The 11,598-nt window shown below is 28.7% G+C and overlaps 1 long non-coding RNA gene across 1 annotated transcript; it reads right to left on the bottom strand.

The window, feature by feature from the left end:
• Window positions 1-1,788: 1,788 nt before the first annotated feature.
• On the bottom strand, window positions 1,789-7,340 carry LOC122529623. The gene is made up of 3 exons (XR_006306832.1): window positions 6,823-7,340; window positions 6,670-6,735; window positions 1,789-2,211 (listed from the first exon to the last, which is right to left on the bottom strand). It is a non-coding gene; the product is annotated as an uncharacterized LOC122529623 (long non-coding RNA).
• Between the last annotated feature and the right edge of the window lie 4,258 nt (window positions 7,341-11,598).

Below are 11,598 nucleotides of genomic sequence, written 5' to 3'. Positions count from 1 at the left end.
TATATAATACTTCATCTACAACTTAATATAACATACGTGACCGATCTGTAAAGCTTTTCATAGACAAACAAAGGAATCCGCTGTGGAATTCGAATATTTGCCAACAGTAAAACTATCGATCTCTAATACCAAAATATCCTATGTACATATAAATCACTAATACCAAAATATCCTATGCATATATAGATCACTAAACCACGTATAAAACATAAATATATAAAATAATAAAAAATATATAAAATGAATATTAATTTTGACGAAAATACGTATCAGTGTAGTAGTAAACAATGAATATATATTCCATGATATTCCCCTGTTACAATTAGAGGAAATTAACATTGCAGGAATATTCATCGATCGGAACAATGGAAGTATGGCAAAATTTATGGAAAAATGCCAATCTTCTGGATGGAATTGCACCGGATGTCCAATTATTTATGCAAGATAGCGTACATAGCTGAAACGACATAAGAAAGAATCTCAGCGGTCGATTCGCGAGTTATTTTATTTGGATTAGGTCATCGAGCTTTTCCAGCCAACGATATATATCTCGTTGATATATCGATACACGCCTACATAGCCACGTGCTCGAGACACCTTCAACAGAGAAAACAGTCGATAATTCTTGCCGTGAGGCTGGTGCTACTATCATTTCCTCTCTCTCTCTCTCCTTTGGAATTTGTTCGATTTTTTAAAACAATGGCACCTCGTACAGCGTTTGCCAAGCACCAATCCAGAGAAAGCGAAGGAAATTACGTATTATGTACAGTTACATAAATATTTGTTTCGTTTGTCGTGGGTTCAACAGTAATAAACAGGCTGCGAAAATTAGAGACATAAAGAAATTATAAGCTAAGATAGAGAAAGAAATAAAGAGGAAGAAAGAGAAGAGAAGAGAAATAAAGAGACATAAAGAAATAGAAGCTAAGATAGAAATATAATAAATTTGTATACATATATACATGGTGTCTCAGTATTGAAGGGAATGATTTTATATGAAGAAAAACATAGAGTAAAATTTATTTAGATCATTTTCATGATTACAAGTTTGAAAATTTATCAGGTATACTAAATGCTATACTAAAAATGTGAAGTAAAAATTTTCTCGTTTAAGGCTTCATTTTTCAAGAATACAGAGATTGAATCTGTGAAAGATAAATAATTATATAATAGATTTATTTAATAGGTACTGTACGTCGAAGTATACAACGCTTAACAAGTAATAAAATAATTTTTGTGCAGAACATTAACGTAAAATATTAAAATACATGAACAGTTTTATCTTTTCATATTTTTTGAACGTATATCGTATTTCATTCTTTTTCTTACTTTTTTTTTTTTCATTTGAATAACATCACTCAATTTTTCGAAAAGTAGTTTTCTAAGAACAATATCTGCTATCTCTTTGTATTTTATTCACACTTGAGATATTCTTTAATGCTGAAAAACGAAGCAAGAAATTGAAATACGTATTTTTACCTCGCTTCTTAACATTCTAAAAAAAAAGAAAAAGAAATAAATATTTTCATTTCACTTCTTAATATTCCCAAAACAATGATCTATCATTTGTCATTTTAATGCTATTAAAACAGCTGTTATTAACTGTTATAATACTATAAAATAATAAAATGAAACAAAATTATTACTATTATTATTGTTACAACATAAATACTAATAATATAATATAATAATTATTACACAACACAGTAATTATATAATTATTTACTATATCTCATATAATCAATATAACTATTATATCATTAATATTTATATTAATAAACAGACTATTATTAATCCTCGCTTGAAACGCTTAAACGATTGAAAAGAAATCGTTGCGCTGGTAGAAAGAAAATCCAACGGAGATCGGTGAGGTTGTGAACTGATGAAGAGAAGCAGCGCGTTGGTGATGGTCGTCCAGGAAGTAGGTGCGTCGAACGTAGTTCCTACTTTCGAGGCCGAGACGGTCATAATAGCGATCAGCATTGTCGTGGTTACTGTATCGTCGCATTCACGACAGAGACAACTGAGATAACAGAGATAGCTGAAGGAAGACAGAAAGAGAGCAGAGTTGTTCGTAATCTGTGGGATAGGACGAAGAAGCAGCGAGGCATGTCCGAAGGAAAGGAAGCTCCACGGACCTCAGTTCCGCTCGTTCTCCTCTTCCTCCATCTCGCCGGTTCCCAACCTTTCTGTGGTTTCTTCTTTGGAAATCTAGGTGCCAGTTTTAAACATGGATCGAACACAAAAATATAGATAGATCACATTATTTTCTGTTTCTCTACGTTTAGATCTCTACGTTAATAAAATACAAAACCATTTACATTGAGTGTTTATTTTTCGCCAGTGTCAGTTGAATTTTCTATTCTAAGAAACTTTGAATTGAAGAAAATCAAGTGTAAAATTGTTTATATCTTTTAAATGGTTCTTGAATGGTTCTTCAACTGTAAGTTAATGATTCATTGCTTTTGTTAGTGATTCACTGCGTTTCTCTTTCTCTTTTCTGGATTACAGATTTTCTTTCGGGTAATAGGAACATTATTTGAGGCTGACACTATCTCTCCAATATCAAGATCATTTTCAATATTGCTATCTGCAGTAGTGGAAGAAGATCTTTTACCATGTTTCGACACCCATTTATCTGATTTCATTCCGCTTTTAAGTTTCAATTTTAAGTAAAATGGTATACAAATATATAATTATAATTATAAATATATAATCACAGATTATTGTATGTAATGATCCATTAGTTTTGTATCAATTGTATCAAGTATCTTGTAAGCTCTATTATTTAAGTATATTACAATATAATAATATAACATTATTATAATTACATGACGTTGCTATCAATTGTTGAAGTCATATTAAAATAAATATATAATAAGAATAATTATAATAATTAAATATTTAGGATATAAAATAACTCCAAAGAAATTCCATAATGAATTTTTTTAACAATTTTAGTATATTTTAAACAAATGAAACAGGACAACAAGTTTAAAGAAAGATTAAAAATATAAATTTTTTCCTTAGATTTTACATTAATAATTGCATTACATGTATTTACAACGCAAAATATAATACCCTCAAAGAGATTTCACGATGAATTTTTTGGTATTTAGTGTACTTAGTGTTTTATTTTTAGTCTTTTTTGAAAATCAGAAAGAATAAGCTATTTCTTTTAAAATTTACACCGTGTTCCATAAAATATGACGATTCATACTTAAAAATTCAATGCAAAAGCAAATTTCTACGTTTAATGTACAATATTTGTAATAAATATTTTGTAGCCTATGTATAGATTTTCAGATTGGTTTTAAATTTCATCGATATAATCATAATAGTACTATCTCATCATAATGTTAATAAACTATTACAATATTTATATTTTATATAATACATGTAGTAGATATATAATACATACATATGATACAGTTATTCTATATTATATATATGATTAATAAAATGTTTTGTAATATACAATAATACATATGATACATGTACATAATAGTTATTTGACAAATAATGAAACATCGAAATATTAGTGCAATTCAATTGTAATACAATTATTTTATGTTTCTCGAAAATTTACTGCATGTACACGTACACGTTCAAGTGAATTAATCGATATCGTCAATATTTTCTTCCCACGTATTCTCACGGTAAATAAAACGTCCATTCCACTTGAAACGATGGCATTCTTTGCACAACGTGATAAATCTGTAAAATTTTCGCCCGTTCCGCGTAGAACGTTAATTTGGTATACCGTCGTATTTATATCGATTCTTGCAAGAACGTGTTACGGAGGAACTCGAATTCCTAGTGTCTATCCTCGTGTCTAGAGACGCGTCTATGCGAGGTCGACTCTATTTTCGCTCGGGTATCCGTCAGCTCGACCTCTTCCTCTGATTCCGAGGAAATCCTATGCCCGACTTTCTTCCTCGTTTACCCGTCCGAAATCTCGGCCGATTGCCAACAAACTCCGTAACGAATTTCAAATTTCTGCCTCTTTGTCAAATAAAGCGATCTACTAATCTCAACGTCTGCCTACGATAACTATTATTAATATTCCAGCGCTGTTCATTGTTGAACAGATCTCTCTGTATATACGTGCATTTGTTTAGAACAACTTATGCAATCTGTAACAATCATCCGTTAGTTAGAAATTTTGTTTACTTTATACGACAGTTTCTTATGTAAGAAAGGATAAACGAAATAACGACGAAACTTAACCTCTTGCACTGGAATGACGTGCCACGCACGTCGAGAATATTTGGCCCAATATTTTCTTCAGTTTTAAGTATATTAAAATATAATCTAGGCAAAACAAATAAATTAATAAATTTATTACTTCTCAATAATCCAGTGACGATTCTATCATATCAACGAGTTCAGAAAGAAAGCGACAAATTGTTGTATATACGGTTTGGTCACTCGTTATGGTCCGCAATCAGTTGCCAGCGCAAGAGGTTAAAATCCAAAAATATTATATAGTAAATACAGTGAATAAGTTTTGTTAATTTTACCTATACACATATATATATATACATACATATAATGTTTCTTTTTTTTAAACAAATGTCCAAATAGAAATGAATGCAAAAGCAAAACTTATATTTTTATCGTATTTCTCACCTATTATCTATTAATAGTAACGTACTATTATTAAATAAACTGAAGATACAATACATTGAGCGGCGGAAACGGAACTTGGAAAACGTCGAACAAAAGCATAATAAGATGGAGAGAGAGAAAAAGAGGGGGGGGGGGAGAAAATGTCGCGTAAAGCAAGATACGGGAAAAGCACAAGTTTGAAACGAGTCCCGAGTCAAAAGTACCGGTTGCAACGGTACGGTATTACGTATTATCTATAAGTTGGATTTCTCGGTGTATGCATAGTTTTTCACGTGGCTTGGGAAACACACAGCGAGCCCGTTAGAGGCACGCAAGCAATACACATGCGTTGATTTACGCCGGCGATTTTTGCACGACTCGATACTCTTCGTTAGCTTACTAAAATCATTATTTACGTTTAAATCCGCGGTCACGTATCATAAAAGTGTCGATGGCGCGTGTATATACATATATATACATCTACGTCCAATTCCACAGGAGAAGCATAGACGTATTATGGAATTGTTGAATGTATCGAGTATGAACATGCAATATTTATAATTAAATTACGGATTTTTATGCATTTATGAAAGACTAGAGTGCACACAATTCATACGCAGAAATATTTAAAATATCTAAAGTCGAGTATTTATTGTAAAATGTAATTAATAATATACAATGTATCTCTTATACATTTATTACTTATTACTGTTATATACTTATTATAACATCTAATGTATAGATAAAATAAATTTTTATTCAGGCTCTTTAATTAATTATGTTCATAAAAATTAAAAATCCGCAGTCTACTTATAATATTAGGTTGTAACAACTGATTCTGCTGTATCATTATTTTGAGCCTAAGTTTTCTGAATAAATATTAAAACCTTAGTAATTTCGAAAATAGACTATCTTTTGTCAGACTCCTTATTTATTTTGTCATACGTTTTGTTAACGTTGCTCTTATAATCATCTGGCTTTTATTTTATTTCTCTCGGTCAAAGAACGTCTACGAATTAAGAAACTATTTAACAAGTCTTTGAAGAATTTACACACCAGTTTAAATTTTTATTTTTGTTTTTAAAATAGAATGATAGAACGATAGAATATAGATTAGATAGAATAGAATATAGATAGAAAATATTGGAAGTATTGGAAATATGAGAAAAGCTTTGTTTAATATATGAAAGTTATTCAATATAGAGAAGATCATAATATAATAGTAACGAGTTTTTTGTAGGTAGAGAAATTTCAAAGATTTCTATTTCAAAGCCACGTTCACTTTTTTAAATAGAATCATATATTTTTTGAGTCATTAATAGATGCACCCGATATTCTATAAAAAAATGTGCTAACCTATGTCGAAAGATTATTAATTTAGGAGACATTTTAATTTCAACTTTTCAAAATTTATTGTATGAAAGATAAAGTTGTCCTTGTTTTTATCATACAATTCATAAAATTCACAAAATTCAATTTCAAAATGCAATTTCATAAAATTCAAGTTAAAATATCTCTTAAATTAATAACTTTTTGACATACATAGTATTTTATACATATTGTTTTACAGAGAATATTTATCTGTATTAATGCATAAAAAAATATATAATTTCACATAAAGAAAAATTCGTTTATTGAATATATTCGTTTATTGAAGTAACATATAAAGTCTAACATATTTTTATTAGACATGTGGTTTTCAATATTTTCGTAGAATTTTTTAGTCTTATTCTGACATCTTTTAACCGATTAAGGACCAAATAGTAATTTATCAATTTTTTTATATTTCATAAAATTTTGGTACTTTCTTTCATAGTTACAATGTGACAAAATATTTTTATAATGTAACGTAAAAAATAATATAAAAAAATATAAAAATATTTTTATGACATATGTATTGACAATTGATTGCAAATAAAATGTGCTAAAGGATCGTTGGTCCTTAATAAGTTAAACAAACTTTTGTAGGTTATATATATACTTTGGCGCCAGTACACTCTGAATTGCATCAATATAAATAATACATGTGTATATTTTACTAAACATATGAAAACTTACATTAGGATGTAAGGATTAGAATGTCGTCTGATTAAGGATTAAATGGTACACTCTGTTGCATTTGCGCTGCAATAAGAAAACAAAAGAACATTACTAATACACAACTTTAAACGATAATATGTATCACGACATGCTACGCATTGTTTTCCTTACAATTATAAAACTATTCGACTATAGCAGTTAAAAATCCTGATGTAGGAAACAAACTGGTACACGACAGACCCATATATGCATTAACGGATAATGATGGTTCCATGGTTGTCCATTTGGGCGGTTGTGCGATGTAGGAGTCGAAAGGCTAAGGCGCATACGTAATGCGTATCTAGAAGCGTGGGAGCCATGCTCGAACGGCTTCCTCTCACGGCACTGCCACGCTTTATCTTGCGTTTATAAATAAGCCAATATCTCGCTCCCTCTCTCTCTCTCTCTCTCTCTCTATCTTCCTCGCTCCCTCGCTCTTTCTACCTGTGTCCCTCTTTCTTTTTGTCTGGTCATCTTTCTCTCTCTCTCTCTCTCACACACACACCATATACACTCTTTTTCTGTCTTCTTCTCGCTACCTCTTTGTCTACCTCCCGCTCGATCTCTATTTCTCTCTTTCTCGGCTCGAATAACTCGAACGAGCGACTCAACTAGAAGGAGGTGCGCTCTTCAGTTCCGGCTTCCAGCCACCCGAGTCTATTAATACTCGATTCTAGTCTCTAGTTTGCTTCCACCTCCTCCTCCTCACCCCCTCTCTGTTACCTTCTCTGCCACCACCACCTAGCAGAGTCTCGCCGCTCTATCGGAACTCTTTGTCTCAACCTGTTCGCTCATATTGTTAACGTATCAGTTCCAAGCTGTTATCTGGGCAACCAAAATCTCGTGAAAATAAATTCCTCATTTCTTCTTTACTGGGATTGCTAATTTTAGGTAAATCATTGATTTTTATCGGATACTCTTTTGGAAACTTGTTGGTTAAAGAATTGTGTTATTACGGATCGGGGGTTTTGAGTTCGGAGATATGTTGTATATTTATTTGGTTATGTTCGAAACAATCGATCATTTGTAATCTGAACGGAAAAAAATTAAAGGTGAATTTAATTCGATCGTTCATTTATATTTCTTTAGATTAAAAATTTCTTAAGATTGAAAAGTATCAAGAGTTCAAACGAAACACGAAGTTTTTATTAGTATATTTGCTAAATTGACTGTAATTTGGGAATCTCCAATCTTATTTCAATCTTTCGATAGTCTGATAATTTGATAATGATAATAAATTTAATTATTAAAAATTTACGGAGGATAATGTATTACAATTCATCAAATAAATATATCAACATTGTATATTATATTTCAATATATTGAAATATAAATATATCTGTATCTAGAGGTATGTGATTAAAAATGAATGCATTCTTAAGTTTTGTTAGATGCTTTTCATCTGATATTAAACTTTTATACTTTTATTAATGAAAATAAAAAATAAAAATTCAAAAGAGAAGCATACAATGAATTAATAGGTGTGTATGTGCATATGTACTTTTTAAATATTATAAGTATACTTAAAAAGTAACTATATTATATTTATTTTTCGACAACATTTTATTTATGCAATTCTCTTTATTATAATATATATATATATATATATATATATATATATAACATATAAATACATATAATATATAATATAGAAAATTGCATAAATGAAATGTTGAAAAATCAAAATAATATTTTTTCAATTAATATCTATATTAGAATAATCGACATTAGTTATTAAAATTATTAAAACAATTATTATTTAACACTAGAACTATCGATGACTAAAGTATAAAATTTGTAGTAAAGAAATCAAAGTACAAGAAACAGGAAAAAAATGTATAATACAATAAAGAATACAAGCTTCCATTTATATATTTTACTGAAAACCTAAGTTCAAGTGTAAATATAGTAAAAAATATAGCACATTATTTATTAACAATATTATAAATGTACTATTATGTTTATATTTTCTATTATATACTATATTATAAATATGTAAAATTTCTATGGAAAATTATAAATCAATCTACTTAGTATTAAGTATTACATGTCCAATTAAGAATAGTTTATTATAATGCTATAATATAAATACTTAAATTCATTGGTTTAATTAAGTCCTTTACTACTAAATTCATTCGTCACAAGGAGGTGACGTAGATTATGTTATTTTGAAATAAATTTAAAAAAACAATGTCTGTAATATCATCACTTTCTTGTACCTCACCTCAGTTTACCAATGTTTCTTTTGAACGACTCATTTGTCTCTGAAACATCTATCCCGCATAACATTACTAAATAAACGAAGATAATAGGAAAGGGAAATGTCGACATACTATTAACAAATAGGGAAAAGCTTGCGAAGAATATTAGACACTGTTTAAACAACTAATGGACGACGAAAGAAGATTTCTCCGACACTTTCAGATTGTCTACATGTGATTTCAGTGTTCTTTTCAGGAAAATCCTGGGTCATTTTGCATAATTGAGTTAATAAAAAGAGAAAAATGAACGTCCTTGTCAAGAAGAAAAAAAAAACCACCATTACATGAAATAGAAATTCTTTTGAAACGATATTTATCGAATCAATAATTTTTTACATTTTCAACAATATCCATTGTTACAAATGCAAAGCAAGGAGAGTCTCTTTTAAATTAAATTGTTAAAAATAAAAAATTAATAACAACTATGAACTTTTGAACATTTTAATCATTCCATCAGCTGAGAATAACATAACTATGCAGACCGTTATTATATGATGTGTGAAGCGAAAACACGTTCAATTAGAACCTAATGTGTTTGTTAGGTCACCAACCGTTAGCGCGAGACAAAAACTGTATCGCCCTGACAATAAAAGCAAAAAGTGTATCGCTCAACGTCAGAATCCGGCGAGCAGTTAGCGACCGACCTTTAAGGAATATATTTGAAACTACATTTTGAAAACAACGGTTATCTTTGATCAAATTTTAGACTCCACGTTTCTTAAGAGTCCTCTCACAGATGAAACAATAAAACAATTTGCATACATCGTGATGCAATAAGATTCGAATATAAATATTAAAATCTTATTATAAGAATAAGTATTGAATTATAAGAGTATAAATATTGAAGCAATACTTGTATTCTTAGTGACTAAGTACATACTTTTTAAATGTAATCGTTATATCATATTAAATGAAATTTTCAATTTAAATTACAATCACATTAAAAAAATGTAAAATTTTATAATAAAGATTAGATTCATAAGATTAACCTTTTGAATGTTCATTACGTATAAGTTCATTTATTTATTATTTTAAATATCTCGGATTATCTGTACGATATGAACTAAACAGAGAAAATTAATTTTACTAAACTCTTATTGCGAAATTTAATATAATTTAATATAAAATGATAATTAATATAATTTCTATAATATTTCTACAATTTAATATAATTTAATATAAAATAATAAATAATATAATTTCCATAATATTTGATATAATATTTCTATAATTTAATATAATTTAATATAAAATAATAATATAATTTCCATAATATTTGATATAATATTTCTATAATTTAATATAATTTAATATAAAATAATAATATAATTTCCATAATATTTGATATAATATTTCTATAATTTAATATAATTTAATATAAAATAATAATATAATTTCCATAATATTTGATATAATATTTCTATAATTTAATATAATTTAATATAAAGCAATAATTGAAATAATACAATACAAATAAGAGAAATTAATTCATTACAATAATATTTCTTCAAACGGAACCGGAATATAAATCAACTGCAACAATAATTTTCTAATCGCGTCGAATTATCGCATGTTTATTCAAAATTGCGCTCTTCACCATGAAACAATTTACAAACGAGTAAAATAATTTGTTTGCTAGAAATAATTATCGAACCGATGTATCTTAAGAGATATGATTAATCGGTCGATCAGTGTGAGTCAGTGTGATTGATTGTTCGATAGAAACGTATTTCCTGATACAAAGATAATCCCAGTGTGTCAAACGTTTACAAAAATAAATTGTTTCAACGAAAGATTCGCTTCTTTCGATTATTCATGACAGAATCATTTGACAATAGATTTATTTCAAACGTAATAGTAGTAATAGTAATAGTTGACTATTAATTGTATTCGCTATTGTATTAATAAATATCGCTATTGTATAAATAACTAATTTTAAGACATTTCATGTAAATACATAATACGCAACGTATTCGTGAAAAATTACTATGAATATTCAAATATCTATTTTACGATTGAATATTGATGTACAAGTACTTTTAGAAGTACTTAAATAAAATCGAGACTACGTGAAGGATGTTCGAACCTAACTATAAGTATAATACGTCAAAAATTAGTAGTCGTATTGTATAAATACGTTTCAGTATACCAATTGTAAACGAGAGATACGGAATTATTAAATGGCAACATAGTATAACATTTTAATCCCTCTCTTATCTACAGGAAATTATTTACTCTTTGCGATTCGTTTTCGATAAAAGAAACAATTAATTCACAGTTAATATAGTATACTCCTGCGAAAATAAATTTCTCTTCGCAGCGCCAGAAACATAAAATTAGCAGATAGCATTAATTTAACATCAGACTTACCAAATATGATCAGAATGAATAATTTATAATTCTTCGAATAATTCTGCCGATTCACAGCGTCGCGCGCTGTTATTGATTGATTCGAATAATTTTTGTAAAATATATGAATAAAAATTTATGTACTTTATTGCGTCCTAATTTCTCTGCAATCTGCAATTTTCACACTTCAGTCGCCGGTTTTAGTTCTGGTGTTAAAATTAGACGGGACCCCTCAGATGGTTCACTCGAGGGTTAATAAGAGGAATTGATGTTAAGAGCTTCAAACTAGATGATATCT

Source organism: Frieseomelitta varia, unplaced genomic scaffold (assembly GCF_011392965.1).
Source record: "Frieseomelitta varia isolate USP_RPSP 00005682 unplaced genomic scaffold, Fvar_1.2 scaffold_131, whole genome shotgun sequence".
Taxonomy (NCBI): domain Eukaryota; kingdom Metazoa; phylum Arthropoda; class Insecta; order Hymenoptera; family Apidae; genus Frieseomelitta; species Frieseomelitta varia.
Note: the sequence above shows the minus strand (reverse complement) of the source record. Positions and strands in the feature narration are given on the sequence as shown.